The following is a 16,302-nucleotide window of genomic DNA, read 5'->3' on the forward strand; positions in this document are numbered from 1 at the left end:
CCCAATGATGGCGTCGGAACGCCCAAACAGTGCGCGGATATCGTCGCGGATGGGGTCGTGAGGTTTGTGTGCAGTCTTGCGAGAAATGGTGTCATGTTGATGTTGAATTTGTGTTGGTGAAGAGTTATAAAGTGGAAGATTAGTGAATTAAAGTGGACTTGTGTTGAATGTTGCGCTCACTTAGAAGTGATTCAGTTCAGTTCTCGGTTCCAGCTTGAAATAAGCCTTTTCAATTGGCCGAGCTCAGGCTTCGGTCTCAGCCAAGGCCTTGGGCTGGCCAAAGACAACCCCTTGGAGGGTGTGCAGAGTGCTATCCTGAGTACCATCTAAACCGAAGGTGCGACTCCTGTGGCTTGTGAAGGAATCAGCAGGTAAGGATAACGGGTGCAGACATGAGACAATCCGTTGATCGTATTGCAGAAATGCAGTAATTAATCCCTTCCAAAGATTAGCATCATCTGATCTGCACCTGACTCATGAAAAATTTGAAGAATTGAGATCTTCATGCAAATATTTCTCCCTTCCCCTAACACAAAATTCGAAAACTACTCCTGACCTCAACCAACTCAGTATCCTGCATGTTAACGCCAGATCTATTTCATCTAATGACAGATTTGATGAATTCCAGCTTTTCCTACAAAGAACACAATGTACATGGCATTTCATATGTGTCTTGGAAACACGGTTATCAAATGAATCAGTAAATAGTCATCAGCTTCCTGGTTTCACAGGGTACTTCAACAACAGGGTCGGAAGGAGTGGAGGAGGAGTTGCAATCTATGTCAATGATAAATATGTTAAATCCTCATGTGATATAAAACTAAGCACAATGTCATGTACCCAATCCCTTTTTATTGAATGTCAAATAACAAGCTTAACTGGAGTGATTGTTGGCATTATATACAAACCTCCTGATTTGGTAAACAACTTGTTTCTAGATGAACTCACAGCCTCTCTTGAACAGATTGAGAAAAAGAATAAATCAACATTTATTGCTGGTGACTTCAATTTTGACTTGCACAATATTGAACAGGACAGTGCATGTCTAGAATTCTTCAACATCATGACTTCTCACAGCTACTGGCCAACAATTTCAAAATCAACAAGAGTCTCTGAGGACAGATGGTCACTGATTGATAATATTTTCTGCAATAACCTTGACCTCTTGTCCTATTCTGGCATCATATATGATGACTTTTCTGACCACTTCCCTATATTCACATGTTGTACTAAAAAAATCAATCCACCTGAAGAAAATTGGATTAGGTACCACTTTCAATTACAACAAAGTTACTGAACTACAAGAATACCTATCTCAACAGCTTTCAACATTCCATACCATCCCTGATGCAAATACTGCAGCTGATACACTTATCAATGCATACTCTTCAGGCATAGCATTGTTTAGCATCAACAGGAAGTGTACTAGGAAAACAACAGCCATAAAACCTTGGATATCTTCAGCAATTCTCACCTCAATAAATACCCGTAGCACTCTATATAGAAAAAACAAAGAATCCTACAAATAGAAACAAACTTGCCTATCAAAGACATAGAAACTGCCTCAATGGCTTGATAAGGGAAGCGAAGAAAAAGTATTTTCAGGAACAATTATTGCTTCATAAGACGAATTCAAAGAAAATGTGGGAAATACTTAACAGTTGTATAAATAAGAATCCTAGAAAATCTGAAGTATCTACTGCTTTCAGTGATACGCATGGAAATCCCATTGAAGACACCAAACAAGTAGGTAGCTCACTTATTTAACAATTTTTTTTTTCATATCAATTGGTGAGAAGCTAGAAAAAGAAATCCCAAATACCAAAACTGATCCCCTGGATAGTGTCACTTCCAGTGAAAACACATTTGATCATCTTCACCCAACAAATTCTGCAGAATTAGAGTCCATGATAAGAAATATGGAAAACGTTGGTGCTGGTATTGACAACATCAATTCAAAAATATTCAAAAATACATATTCAGCATTACTCAGTCAATTGGTTCATTTAATAAACATATCGTTGAGTACTGGAACATTTCCTGAAAGCATGAAGATGGCTGTGGTGAAGCCATTATACAAATCTGGAAGTAAAAATATATTTAGCAACTACAGACCCATTAGTATCCTTCCCTATCTTTCCAAACTTCTAGAAAAGATTGTTTACTGTATGCCTGGCCTATTCAAATACATTAGCCGGAGGGGTGTGGTAATAACTGGTGTAAGCAAATTGACCACGGTCAAAAATGCATTACCAGAATGCACTTAAGCCAACATTTTGGGATGGTCTCGTTCCTAAGTCTGCTAAGAGCTTCGGTCCAGAAAATAAATTTATCGTTGGCATACAGTAAAATACATACCAAACTCGGCCGGTGATAAATTTTCAAGACCTCAGTCCTTACTGATTTTTGAACTCGGCCTTCGGCCTCGTTCAAAAATCCAGTAAGGACCTCGGTCTTGAAAATTTATTTACACCGGCCTCGTTCAGTATTATATAACACCAGAGAATCAATGCATACCTCATACAGAATGACATATTATGTAAGGATCAATTTGGCTTTCAAAAATCCCTATCAACATACATGCCTGTAGTACTCCTGCAAGAACGAATAACAAAAAGTATGGAAAATTTGAAAATGTCTTCAGCGGTATTCATTGACCTTAAAAAAGCATTTGATACAGTGAACCACAACATACTCATCAGCAAATGTTGTAAATACGGATTTACTGGTTGTGCTCTTCGCTTTATCAAGTCATATCTCACAAACAGACAACAATGTGTAGAATTTAAAAGTACTAGATCCTCTTTTCAAAGTATTAAGCTAGGAGTGCCCCAAGGCTCTATCCTAGGCCCCTTACTCTTCCTTATATACATAAATGACTTAAAAAATGTATACAAAAAATCAGAATGCCTTCTATATGCTGATGACACAGCCTTACTTTTTGAAGGTGGAAATACGCAGGAACTACAAGAAAATATGAATAAAGAACTTGAAGCTGTATCCATTTGGCTTCAAGCAAACAAACTCACACTCAACGTACAAAAAACCATTTACCAAGTATACAACCAAATGGGTAATATCATAAATTTGAACATTATGATACATGGTGAAAAAATTGAAATAGCAGAAAAAGTAAAATATGTAGGCATCACTATTGACCCTGCCTTGAAGTGGAAATACCACATCGATAACAAAGCAATCATCATCAGTAGAAATATTGGAATCTTGAGTAGAGCAAAGTACTTTTTTCCCGAAAAATCATTACTCTTGCTCTACAACTCACTGATTCTTCCTTACTTAAACTATTGCTGCCTAATCTGGGGTTTCACATATCCAACTTATCTCCACAAAATCGAAGTATTACAAAAACGAGCAGTTCGAATTATAGTAAATGAACATCGTCTTGCACATACTATGCCCATATTTCGTAAGCTCAATGTTCTTAAAGTAAATGCACTAGCTAGACAACAACTTATCATGTTCATGTATCGAAAAGTCGCTTCACACTTACCATCACAACTTAACCAATTGTTTACTACAGTAGATCAGGATAATATAAGAACAAGAAATAGACAACATTTTCACGAACCCTTCTCGGCAAAACGTTATCGTGCACAAATAGCATCATGGATAGGACCGCGTGTCTGGAATAATGTCGTTGCATCCCAATTCTCTATAACAACCATTAATCAGATATCTAAATCTCAGCTGAAAAGATACGTCAAAGCATACTTCATACAAAACATGTAAGCTTTTTCGAAAATTTCCTCTGGAAGTCTCGTTATCCTTTCATTGCAACTTAATTTCAAATGCATTTGCCTCAAAACTGCACTAATTGTCGTTGAAACGTGATTTACTAATTGTCGCAGGTAAATCACGTTTCATCGAAATTATTTTCTTCATCGTCACCATGAATAACTCTGGCGCTGGAGCAAGGAGCCTGACCAGCAACAAGCTTCGCTTAGCTGGAAAGGCTTTTCTGCCCTCAGCATTGACCGGCCGAATTTTGACCAGAGCGAATCCCCACGTATGTTTGCATGACGTGTGAATGAGCGATTGTTTTTTTTCTACTCTAGATGAATGCATGCGCTTCTGAGTGAAAGTTGCTTTCGGTATCGTAGTAGAGAACAGTCATCTGTCTGGTTTCAGCAGTGGCTACTTTCGCATTCTGTTCTTGTCTCCGCCTAAACCCGCTACCCATTCTCTCGTTTGCTTTTTTAGTTTTATTTCCTTTCTTAGCAGGGAGTGCCGCGACTTATCAGTTTATTTTATCTGGTGTTAACGTAAGGTTCTGCTAGTCGCTGGGTTTGAGGGCGGGGGCACTCCTGGTCACCTGATCATGGGTGGCGGAGTAGAAAAAAAAGAAAAAAATACAATTATCTATATTTACTGTGAATTTGCCAAACAATGAAACAATTAAACTGGTCTCAGATTTTGTAACACCCTAACGCCTTATGTTGAACTGCAAGATGAGGAGCCATGCACCTGTGATAAGGGCCACTAAATCTGATTCACTACGTACAGATGTGACTTGATGTGACTTGGACTGCACTTGGATGCCTACCAAACCATGATCATGATCATGGGACCTTCACTACAATAAGGAGGATCAAGAATAAGTTGTTAAATAAAGGAAGCTCAAGCTTGACTTCTTTTATTGAGGAACAGGAAAAGGCTATGACAATGAATTGACAACCATGAGCAAGATGAATTAGGGCTTCACTCACATGCATTATCTATCTTCATTATCCCTGTATCTCTACGACCAAATAGGCATTCCTGGGGGGACCTAATGCATTATGCAAAGGTCCCCAAGGTCATCATCATCAACATTAGCAAGGCCATAGAACTGCTCCATAGAACTAGGTCATGAATTGAAATCATTGCATAATTTATTTGCTGTTTGCCTACTTGTTCATGATCAGCTGGTGGTTATGCAATGTTAGGTGGGAAGGTAGTTAATAAATTCATTCCTTCAAGGCCATCTTTTCACAAAAAAATTGTTCGCATCCTGAATGTTCATGGATGTCTATGAACAAGTTATCATTTCTGACATTCCTAATCCTTTGTGCTGTTCTGTTCTCATACAGTGCATACTTGGCTCCAGGCTTGTGCTGGGTGTGGAAAATGAGCTAATCCTATTTCAAGAATATAAATTCATGATTTGTTATGCTGATGATTTCATGAATACTTTTGTTTTTTGGACTTTTTGTGATGTCATGCAAAACGTCACTAAGGCTGTGCAATGTCATTGGAGTGTTTTGTCTAGCTTCCGATCAAATTGAGCCGATCAAATTGAGCTGGTGAGTTTGGAAAGTCATAAATAACTATAGGAGGCCTACGGTATCAAATGATCTGTGATATGAGCTTCGCCTGAATTTGTAATCGGCACCGCGCTGGGGCTTCCGGGCTGGAGCGTCAAAAATAATGACTAATTAACTAGCCCTTTTTAGATCAGGTCAAAGATCAGGTCACCGAAGGTCATCAAAAGTCAAATCTGGTTTATGTCGACAATTTTCGACAAACCGGCGTATAACTCGGGGACGGATAGAGCTACAGGGCCGAGGGAAAACGCATTTGATAGCCCTTACAACGTTCTTTCTGTAGACTGTCTTCACATCCCACCTAAGTTCAACGGTTTAGCCTGCAGAGGGGAAACACTACAAAATTGTCGATTTTTGCGAAAATAGTCTTTCCTGCAATAACTATTGACTCAACACTTGTGCGAAATTACTTTTACCGGCATTGTGTTTCTCTCATCGAGACCCGATGTGAACCATAGCTTGACTTGAAAAGGTCAACCTAAAAAGTAAAATTTGACCTAGGTCAACCTAATCACCCGACCTGAAAAGGTCTTGTTGCGTGTCAGTCGATCCGTATCGTCGAGCTGAACACATTTAACCCTCGCCGGCACTGGGGGTTGATGCACCCCCCCCCCCCTAAGGTTTTTCGCGAATAACTCACGTAAAAAGCGGCCGATCGCGACGAAACTTTCAGTACTCTCGCATTGATCAATTTGACACCTACCCTGAAAATTTCATGACCCTGACCCAAATGACCTTTGACCTGTGACCTCTTTTCCGAGACCATGTTTGGCCGGAATCGCGATTCGGCGTATGTCGGCTCGCATTAGCCGCGCGTTTGCAGGCTTTTCGTGGTTTCAAACGTTCAAACATGTGATTTGATGTTGCTCCCATGCATTTGGGTGGGTGTCAAGGTCACCTGAAGGTCAGGTCAGGTCATTGACCTTTGGTGACCTCGGTTCACTTTTTCGAGTTTTACAAGTTTCTAGGCTAGTTCTTGGAGCTGAATTCGAATTTTGCAACCATTTGAACATTTACGAAGTAGTTTTGGTGCCTTCGTAACATGTTACGAAGCTGTCAGAGGCGGATGACAGGTACTACGAATACCCGTCACGACCCCTACCGGTTGACCTGACCTGACCTGACCCGACCTGGTCTAAACGCTTAACGACATCATCTGTGATAAAAATAACACGATATTCGTGATCAACACCCCGGAAAACCCCATAGCAGCCACACTTTACGACTTTCTAACAGGTCCTGATATTCCCGATTTTTGGGTCATTGACCTGACCTGGAAGGTCAACCGATGACCTAGGACCTTAAAATTGGGTATCATTGGCTTCCTCTCGTGACGGGCAACACGCTCGTTTTTTCCGCGAAGCTCTAGCTCCATCAGGGGCCAAACGCGAGGGGGGGTCCTACCACCCCCCCCCCCCTTGTGACGTCGAAGGACTCAAAATGGCCTGTGCCGGCGAGGGTTAAGGTATTTCATCGCTCTAGCATGTCCCTATCAAAAGATATGGCCGAAAAGGTTCGGTGACCTTTGGTGACCTGAGATGACCTCAGGGCCATAATAAGGGGTCACTGGTTTTTTTTTCGATTCAATGTGTTATTTCAACCTCTAATCTGATGTTTGAGAGTGTTAAGCATCAATTTCTTCCCAAAGGAGAGCAATTCAATTTTCTCCCATTGGCTTCATATTGAAAGATATCGAAATTGGCCTGGCCTTAGTTCACTGATATCATCCTGGCCTTAGTATTGGAGTCTGGAGGCTGGGGAACATTCCAGAGCAGTGCCAACAAACAGGAGAGCAAGAGCACTGGAAGACGTGTCTTAGGAATGCGTGAAGGATGGTTCAGGCAAGACAAATAGCATCATAGACTGATGGACTTGGGGCATTCTATTTATAGTCACCGTGGGGCATTCCACGTCAAATCAAACACCGAAATCCGTCATCCCCTTCGATTTTTCTGAAAATTTGTAGGCAGACTGGGCATGGTTCAAAACTGAGTTACGTATAATATTTTCGAAATTTGATAACGTGTCGCTGAGATATAGGCCATCGAATATAGCCAAAAATGCCACACATCAATTTTTTAAATGTCTATAACTCTGGTTCCTTTTCTGGTATCAAAATGATATTAACAGGGTCTTGTAGGCAATTGATAAGGCTTTGATTCTTTATTATAAAATCAAATTAAAGTGACCTTGAAATGCATTTGACCTTGAATTAAAACAGAAAAATTTCAATAGCAAAAAACACGTCACCTTTGATTTGGGTAATTTTTACATATTATGTCCGTCACAATGTTCCTAACCATCTGTGAAAAAATTGGAGTGGGCCATTCATAACTTTCGCGGGAAACGCCGTTTTCATGCATCAACATCACGCAACCGCGCGTGACCTTGAAAGACAGTCCGTGTCGGTGTGTGAAAAAATCCCTGTGTGGGGCGAAACTGCCGAGTGCCTGGCCCCTCCAATTCATTGTGAAGGCTACAAAGCATAGATGACATAAATTTCAGCTTGAATTATATCATCGAACCTGATTCTTTATCCCTTAAACATTGACGACAGAATGGTGCACTGAAGTCACAGTGAGTAAGTACGAACTTACGGAAAAGACTTGCATCACGACGATGAGCAGAACTAATGACTCTTCTACTCTCTGTGAGAGTCAAGACATACTTGCTTGTGTACACTTTCTGTAATGAATGATTGCTGATTAGTGATATCCCAAAGTCTTGCTTGAATGGAAATGCATATGTCATCGTAGTCAAGCATTCACGTTCCATAGCTAAAGTGTCTCAGGCAAACGGTATTTTGCGGTGAATTTTGAGCCGTGTGGAAATGCATCAATCAACGAAAACATTATCACGCAACGATATCTTCACGTCTTTTTATCTTCACTATACGAAAGAACATATATTTTTGAGTATGTATGGGGAATTTCTAGTTAATCCAATGATAAATATGGCAGTTGAGGTGAGGCCTGCTAAGAGTAACATGTCGCCGGCTGAGGCGGGATCGGCCGACGCGGGAAACGCAGCAATCACAATTTTGTGTTTACACGTTCATATTTCAATTGTTTACCAACCAATTTTCAAAATTCTTTCTTCTTAAGATTGCCTGTACATTTCTTAGTCTTCTCACAAAATTTGACGCGAATCGAACGTAATCAGCGGTAAGGAGCGCGATGTAAAGACGGAACCGTTCCGTTCCGTCCCGGCACAGTCTACAATTCAGGCGGCGCGTAGCGGTCGGCGCCGGCTGCCGAGTCGCCGCGTCGCCGCGGCGACAGGATATTCACTTTACACCGCTATTACTAGAACAGTTGTGAACCGATTTTCTTATTGCTTGCACGATGAGATGTGCAATTCAATTCTGTACAGGTAGCCATAGTTAATTTTGCATTAACATTATGAGATATTGGCGAAAAACAGGAGGGGTGGGGCGAAATTCGCTCTTCCCCCTCCACTGCGCGTGCTAACATACGTTTGCATATGTGCCATTTTCTTCAAAACTTATGAATGGCCCACTCTAATTTTTTCACAGGTTGTTAAGAATATGGTAGGCAATAAAATATATGAAAATGAGCCAAATCGAAGGTGACGTGTTTTTTGCTATTTCAATTTTTGTGCTTAAGAACAGAGTTAAGCAAATTTCAAGGTCATATATTTAAGTAGGTGCAATTCTAAACAAATGCTTAAGAAATTACCTAAACAGTAAGGTTTATTTCATTCAAATCAAACAAGTACAACCAAAGTTTTGGTCGTTCAAAAATATAAAGATGCAACATTTTGTAAAAATTTGATGCCCTGTATTTAGAAGACCTGTGGTCAGAATGTGCCAAAAACATCAATGTAATGTCCGGGGCGACACAGGAACTCGCTCACAAATTTATAATGAAATCGCTGATGGTAAGGTGCAAAACAGCCGATTTTTGTTCGATTTGACGTGGAATGCCCCACTCGTTTTATTTTCACCGTGATGCGAGCTTTAAAGGAATGCCCGGAATTGGATTTGGAATCGGAGTCTGCCAACTCTGTCAACTGTCAACTGGGCAGCCCTGGATTTTTGTCACCCCTGATTCCACACATGATGCTTGGCCTTGCCCGGGACGGTCACCCATACACGCTTTAAAGGGACCCTCCCACCTTAAAAAAAGTTAATGAATTGGCACGAAAGTGATGTCGCTCGGTTCAGAAAGAGCGAAAACGAATATCTACCAAATTTCATCGAAAAATATTCACCGGTTTTCAAGATATTAGACTTTTACTTTTGTTTACTTTTTGGGATCTCCGCTGTTCCTAGCGACTTTATTTGAAAGTGCGGCATTTGTTGCGCGCAAAGCAGCATATGCCACCGCGTGCTACCAAACGTTTTAGTAAAAGATTTAAAAATCGTTAAATCTCCGCTGACGTCACAAATTCTAAGGGGGCATACCAATGCACTAGCCCCTTAGAATCCGAAAACTGCAAGTTTGAAATTCCATATCTCCGAATTAAAACATTTGTCGATGTTGTGAGTGCCCAAACCGGTATTTGCAGGCCATGGCCACCAATTTGGCTATCTCAACTCAAAACTAATGTTAAGGTGGGAGTGTCCCTTTAACCCTATTCCGGGCGGGCTCTGAAAGGTTCGATTCTGGGCGGGTGGGGGCCTTTTCGGCCCCCCTTCAGATCTCAAAAACTACACATCGCAGCGACAAACGGCAAACGGCGTTTGATAGGTCGTTTAAAGATCTACAACTTTTACATAAAACACTTTCAGGTCAGGTCAATATTGAGGTCACCAGAGGTCATCAACGATAAAATGTTTTGGAATTAGTTGCCTATATAACTTTTAAACTAAGAAACATAGAGACATAAAAGTAATACATTTTTTGTTGCTCTCGTCGAGGTGATGAGAAATAAATATGCGATGACCTTCACTGGTCAATTTGAAATTGGACCCGAGGTCAAGGTCAGGTCATTCATCAATGAGGTGGTGGGGTATGGTCATGCTGCATACCAAACGACGCGCCTTGACCAGGCGAGCAGTTTGGTACCACTTACAAGTCTTTAGCACCATCATGTCGTGATTTATTGACAGAAAAACGATTTGTGACGTCACATGACCTCAGATGACCTTTCCCGGTGCCCCTGTCAATTAGCGGCACCAGGATCATCACCGATGAGATAATCTTCCATAACACTGAAAGATTTGGGTGGTTTCGACTCGTTTACACGAAGCAGGAGGCGTTTCAATATTTTCCCATAGGCTTGCAATGTAAAGGTCACGAGTCTGGCCTGACCTCAGGTCACAGACATAAAAATTCTGAGATATACAAATTGCACATACTGGTACCCTAACTAAAACCTGACGAGAAGAAATTGATCCACCAAAAACTCTAGCTCTGGCGTGATTGCAAACTTTTCTGATGTGGGGTCACCAAACCGCCTCTGGTGACCTGACCTGAGCTGACCCGGCAACTTTTTTTTGTCAAAATGTGCGCAATGAATGTTAAGGAAAAGTCACCAAGTATGAGCTTTCGGTCTTGCGGCGTTTGGCAATGGCACAAGAAAAACCTGAAGGGGGGCCTTAGAGTCCCCCCCCCCCCCGCCCGGAATAGGGTTAAAGGTAGTTGAATTTATCATTAAATTCGCGTACCTACACATTCCTTCCACAATCTCATTGAAATTTCTGCGCAGGAGACAGTAGGATCGAAATCGAAGAGTTGGCCGGCCATGAGAGAGAGGTGTCCCGTGAAATAATGCACTCCTCAAAGGTAACTGTTGCGGCCAGCCGCCCTGCAGGGGCCACCCCACCGCGTTTCATGGTGTCGCCGCATTTACAACGAGGTATAGGAGCAGGAGGGACCGTCTGAGGGTGGTACGGTACTTGCCTCTTTGCAGTCTATAGCGTGTGGCTAGTCGGGTCTTCTGTATCACGTCAATAGGTACCGACTAGTGATGTCAATTACAGAAAATCGGAATACCGATACCAAACCAAATACGAACCAAAACCGTGGGGAAATACCGAAACCGAACCAACTTTGAAAGATGAGGGAAATACCAACTGTTTACCATTTTTTTAGCCTCTTATAGGGGAGAGAGGTCATATTGCGCCACCTTAAGGATATCGGCCTATTGCGGCTAAAGTTGACCAGCTGTCATGCTTGATGATGTCTCAAATTGTACCTCAGTTATTTTGGCATCAAATTACAACTCCTAATTTGTATCACACCCATAGAAATTAACAAGAGAAAAGTTTTCCGACACACCTGCAAAGGGCGCATTTACGGACTACCCCATCAAAAAGCGCCCATGCCTCTCATGTAAAAGCGCCCTATTAAAAACAACGGTTTGCCACCTAACTAAGTAGCCTATTTGAACGTGTCAGCCCATTAACCATTTATGCTGTGAAGGCTAAGGTAATGGTAAGGTGAGCTCTCTAATAATCAAAGTGTTCAATGAAATGTGTCTCAACCACCAGATGCTGTTTCTCTGGGTTGAAGAATAGGGCGCAAATAGGGTGGGCGCAATTACGAATGGAACACATTTTTCATGAGCTTCAAATATGGCGAGGACAGCGAAGCCACGGTGGTGATAAACTTTCAAAACTACCATTAAACGAGCAATTAACAATGATTATTAGTTGAATCACTATCTCTAAGATAAACCATGACACTAGCAAAGGTCGAAATAGACTGTTTCGCGTAAGAAAATAGAGGAAATCACAAAAAATGGTCTGCGAGAAAGCTGAGACACCTCACCTGCCCCCGTGGACCGGAATAAGAGCGAGTTATTGGTGGTGAAGTAAATGCACACATTCGAGCATTTATTCGAATCGAATTTTGGACAGGAGGAAGGTGTGGCGCATTTAAGAACATGGCGCAATATGACCTCTCTCCCCTACATTAGTAAGGGTTCATAATACCAACAAAATACCAAACACAATAGGATTGAAATACCAAATACCAAGTTGGTATCGGTTTGGTATCGGTATACCAAAAAGTTGGTATCCAATTGACATCTCTAGTACCGACCTACCTCCGTCCTCGCTGATATTGATGTTCCCGCCTAACCTGCTCGGTGCCCCGTCTCGGGATTTAGAATCATGGTAGGAGCTTGCGTCGTAGTGTCGTTCGTGTTCTGGAAGGCTCGTCGTGTCTGTGTTTGGTTTTGTTCGCAGTTGAATTGGCCAAGTAGAATTTGTTTGTCGTTTTTCATTTACTTTAATATTTAAGGCGGACAAAAACAATTGTTTTATTACACTTTCTTTCTTGGTGAGTTTTTAAAAAGTTTGTTTATGATAATTGTGTTGACTCATTAAAATGGGCACAATTATTTATCAACGATTCAGTGGGTATGCACTGCTGCGGATTTAAGTTTTTAAAGCTCGGAGGTTCCAACCAAAATGATATAAACCTTTTTTCTATGCATTACTCTCAAACAAGTTTGAAATAAGCCAGAATAGTTGTAGAAGGCTCTGCTGATCCGCGATCACGCCTAATTTTTATACAATTTGTCGATTGTGCCGCGTATTCAGATCGTCCGACAGACAAGACACGGACAGTATGCGCAGACTGCACCTGGGAGTTGCGGTGTGCGGTGTTTATGTCCGGTTGGGTAGACCGCTCTACATCCTCCCTGGCTTTAGCTGCGCGCCTTCTGTGCTGTTCCCATGTTGTTGATGCTCGGCTGCTCGTGGCAGTAATCGATAGCCCATTCTCCAACGATTAAACGTCAGCAGGCTAAGTGAAGATGCTATTATCGGCTGTATGAAGCGAGCTCTATCGCCGATCAGCATTGGGGCCAGCAATTGTCACTGTATTGTTACTGTTTCTTACGTCGAACATACGTAAGAAAGTATCTTGTCCACCCACAATTGCACAAAGACTAACTTAGCCGTTAGGTGTTAGTCAGCGCCTGCCATCCATTCCGCCAATCGTGGCGGTCACGCGGAAACCGCCCTTGCCGGGCTGAGGTCACACGTCGCCCCCGCGCCCGCTCGGGTCGGCGGTGTTTGCTCTCGCGTGGACGGCGGCACGTCGTATGCCGCTCCCCCTGGCCTGACAGCAGGCCGGGCTGGTCGGCGCGGCCCGCGGCGGCTGCGTGCCCAGGCCGACCCTGGAGCGATCACGTGCCTGTGAGCACGGGCGGGTCGTGGGGTGGCCCGGGTCGCCGCCGCTGGTGTTCGGGGGCCGCCGCTGACGTGTGGCCGTCAGCTGTCAGTGGGCCTGTCCGGCGGGCGGTATTCGCGGCCCGGCAACGTGACCCATATAGTTGTCACTCTGGCGCCCGGGCTCGGCTCCCGACTCTGTCCGTCTGTCCCGGCTCCCAGTCCCTGTCCCACTCCCAGTCCCTGTCCCACTCCCAGTCCCTGTCCCGACTCCCAGTCCCTGTCCCACTCCCAGTCCCTGTCCCTGCTCCCAGTCCCTGTCCCTGCCCCACTCCCAGTCCCTGTCCCTGCTCCCAGTCCCTGTCCCGACTCTCGGTCCCTGTCCCGGCTCCAAGTCTCTTTCCATACCCTAGTCTCTGTGCTCGCTCCTCGTGTAGGTCTCTTCCGTCACAGTGTCCCAAAATTAATCGATTCGTGTGTGATACGACATGCAAATGAAGACAATTTTCCACTCTCACTTCAACCTTTCGAGATCAATTTTCCACTCCGAACGTCAAAAGCAAAGGGTATATGCGTACATGATCTTAAACAACATATCTATGCATACATTACACGCTATATCCTCACATTTGTGTGAAATGTATGCTATCAATCTGTTATTACTCCGCTCTTATCACTGCATATGTTGTTAGCTTTAAAGGGACTATCCCACCTTCTAAAATGTTGTTAAAACCAGTTAAATTGTGCCCGACTTTATAGATTGGATGACCAGGAACACGGTTCTGGCATTTATTTTTCATTAAAGGTAGTGTGCCACCTTTGAAAGATTTCCCATTTTATTTTTCCTAGGATAAGAAGCTTCTGTTTTTACCTAATATCGCAAAGAAAATCAAAAATGGGCCTGGAATAGTGCCTTTTTCGTTTATCGGTTTTTCGACATGTATAACAACTGTAGTGGGCTGACCTGCAAACAGGCGTCGGCAACAATCGCGAATGCGGCGCACATGTGACAATAAGCAAAGGTCATTATAGAGTTACGACGTACGGGAATGAGTTATCAGCTGTCTAATCGTAGACAACACAATGTCGAGCCTTAAACTGTAAGCCTGTATTGGTATTGTTTCTTTTATTTGGCTGTCGAACATTATTTATGGTTTGAAATATGATTTTATGTAAAATAATTGATATGAAAAAGCCGTCTCTTAAGTTATGACCCCATTTCACCACACGCAAGTGGCAGAAATGACAATGATCAGCTGACGCATTTTTCTTGGCCGAAGTCAGAGCGCGCGGCCCGACGCACCACCACCGCACCACAAAGTATGAGCAGAAGCCGCGCCCAAAGCCAGGGCCCCGGTAACGTGAGGTAGCCGAGTCGGGGCAGCGTGCGCTGACCCAAGCCGGGGCCGCAGCTTTGGGCGCGGTCTACCGCATCCCCGCGGGCAGCCCCGGGCTATCACATGACACCGGGAGGACGCGCGGCCCCGGCTTGGGTCAGCGCACGCTGCCCCGACTCGGCTACCTCACGTTACCGGGGCCCTGGCTTTGGGCGCGGTCTACCGCACCACCTAACAGGCGTGTTCGAAACCGCAGGAGATGATGATGAACGGGTTTATCGAAACTTGATTGGATGAGCATATCGGTAATAGCGATTTCAGTGTGTGCATTTATTGTTCATAGTGGTGTGAAATGTGGTTGGGGTACGACCGACAACCCGTCGGGGCGAATTTCGCACTGGGGTACTCAAAATTTGAAGAATTTAAGACGTTTCCATGAGTTTTGAAGGTATGGATAAGTTCTAAAAATCCGGTTCTCCTTATCTGGGCCATTAACTCCATACGGTCCAGGAAAGCTGGCACACTACCTTTAAACATCTTAGGCTTCTCATATTCCAAACACAAACTTTCAAATATGTGACGTCACAGCCCAAAATTACCTCCTTCCCCAGGCCACATTACTGTCATAAAGCTGATTCTTTTTACTCTGTAGGCACCACAACAAAGTTCAGACCAAGTTTTAAGCGATTTTTCAACGAACAAACCCATTTAAATCAGAATGACTAAACGAGGTGACGTCACACTAACGGTCGCTCCATGTTGAAGATAGGGCCTTGCGCAAGGCCCATTTTCAAATGAAGGGAACGAATTTCTTCAACACCAAGAGGCCGCGGGGGTTGCAACCTAGATAGATAGTGGTTTCTGAACCTCGCCGCAAACCTGGCTATCTCAACTCAAACCCCATGTTAAAGGTGGGATAGTGCCTTTAACTTACTGGCAATTTTCCACTCCTTCACCCTGTCTACGGAATAATTTCCTTCCTCTGACACCCATGCTAAAATATAATTTTGAGACACTGTTCCGTCAAGGTTCGTCGTGTCCGGTTCAGTATCTCTCCTCTATCATGTAGTTATGTCCGGTTCAATATCGTTCCCCGATCATGTACCTATGTCCGGCTCCCCTCGCCGATTCTGTCTGTCTGGTCCAGTATCTCTTTCCAAGCCTGTCTGTCCGGTTCAGTCTTTTCCTCTCCATCCCACCTCTCTCCTCTCGCCGTGACCGGCCGGCCACCTGACCGTACCCGGTGCCCGTGCTGGCCGGTCGGGCGGGCGGGGCGCGTCGGCTCTGCGTCCGGCTACACCCGGCGCCCAAGGCCGCGGCTGTCTGCCGCGCTGCAGCAGCCGCCGCGCTGGCCGCCCGGTAAACAGCGCCTGGCCCACCGGCTGGTGTACTGCAGGTCGGCACACACCCCGCCAATGTGTCCAAATTCTGAGCTGAAACGAACGTGAGCGGCTTCAGTAGTCCCGCAGGGTGAACCCCTATGACTATTTGTACGATGTGTTGGCTACATTTTTGCCCACTTTGGGTGAAGTATTCGCAAATCTTTCCGCGTACC

The 16,302-nt window shown here is 43.8% G+C and overlaps 1 protein-coding gene across 3 annotated transcripts in view; it reads left to right on the plus strand.

Annotated features, from left to right (window-relative positions):
• The first annotated feature begins 27 nt into the window (after positions 1–27).
• The window catches only part of LOC122363640 (serine/threonine-protein kinase D1-like), a 40,269-nt gene continuing 23,994 nt past the window's right edge, over positions 28–16,302 (plus strand). For all 3 annotated transcript variants that reach the window (XR_006253397.1, XM_043333145.1, XM_043333146.1), the window contains exon 1: positions 28–371. The gene's annotated coding sequence lies outside the window, so the exon portion shown is untranslated. The remainder of the gene's footprint in view (positions 372–16,302) is intronic.

Source organism: Amphibalanus amphitrite, unplaced genomic scaffold (assembly GCF_019059575.1).
Source record: "Amphibalanus amphitrite isolate SeventyFive unplaced genomic scaffold, NRLGWU_Aamphi_draft 000631F_arrow, whole genome shotgun sequence".
Classification (NCBI taxonomy): Eukaryota; Metazoa; Arthropoda; class Thecostraca; order Balanomorpha; family Balanidae; genus Amphibalanus; species Amphibalanus amphitrite.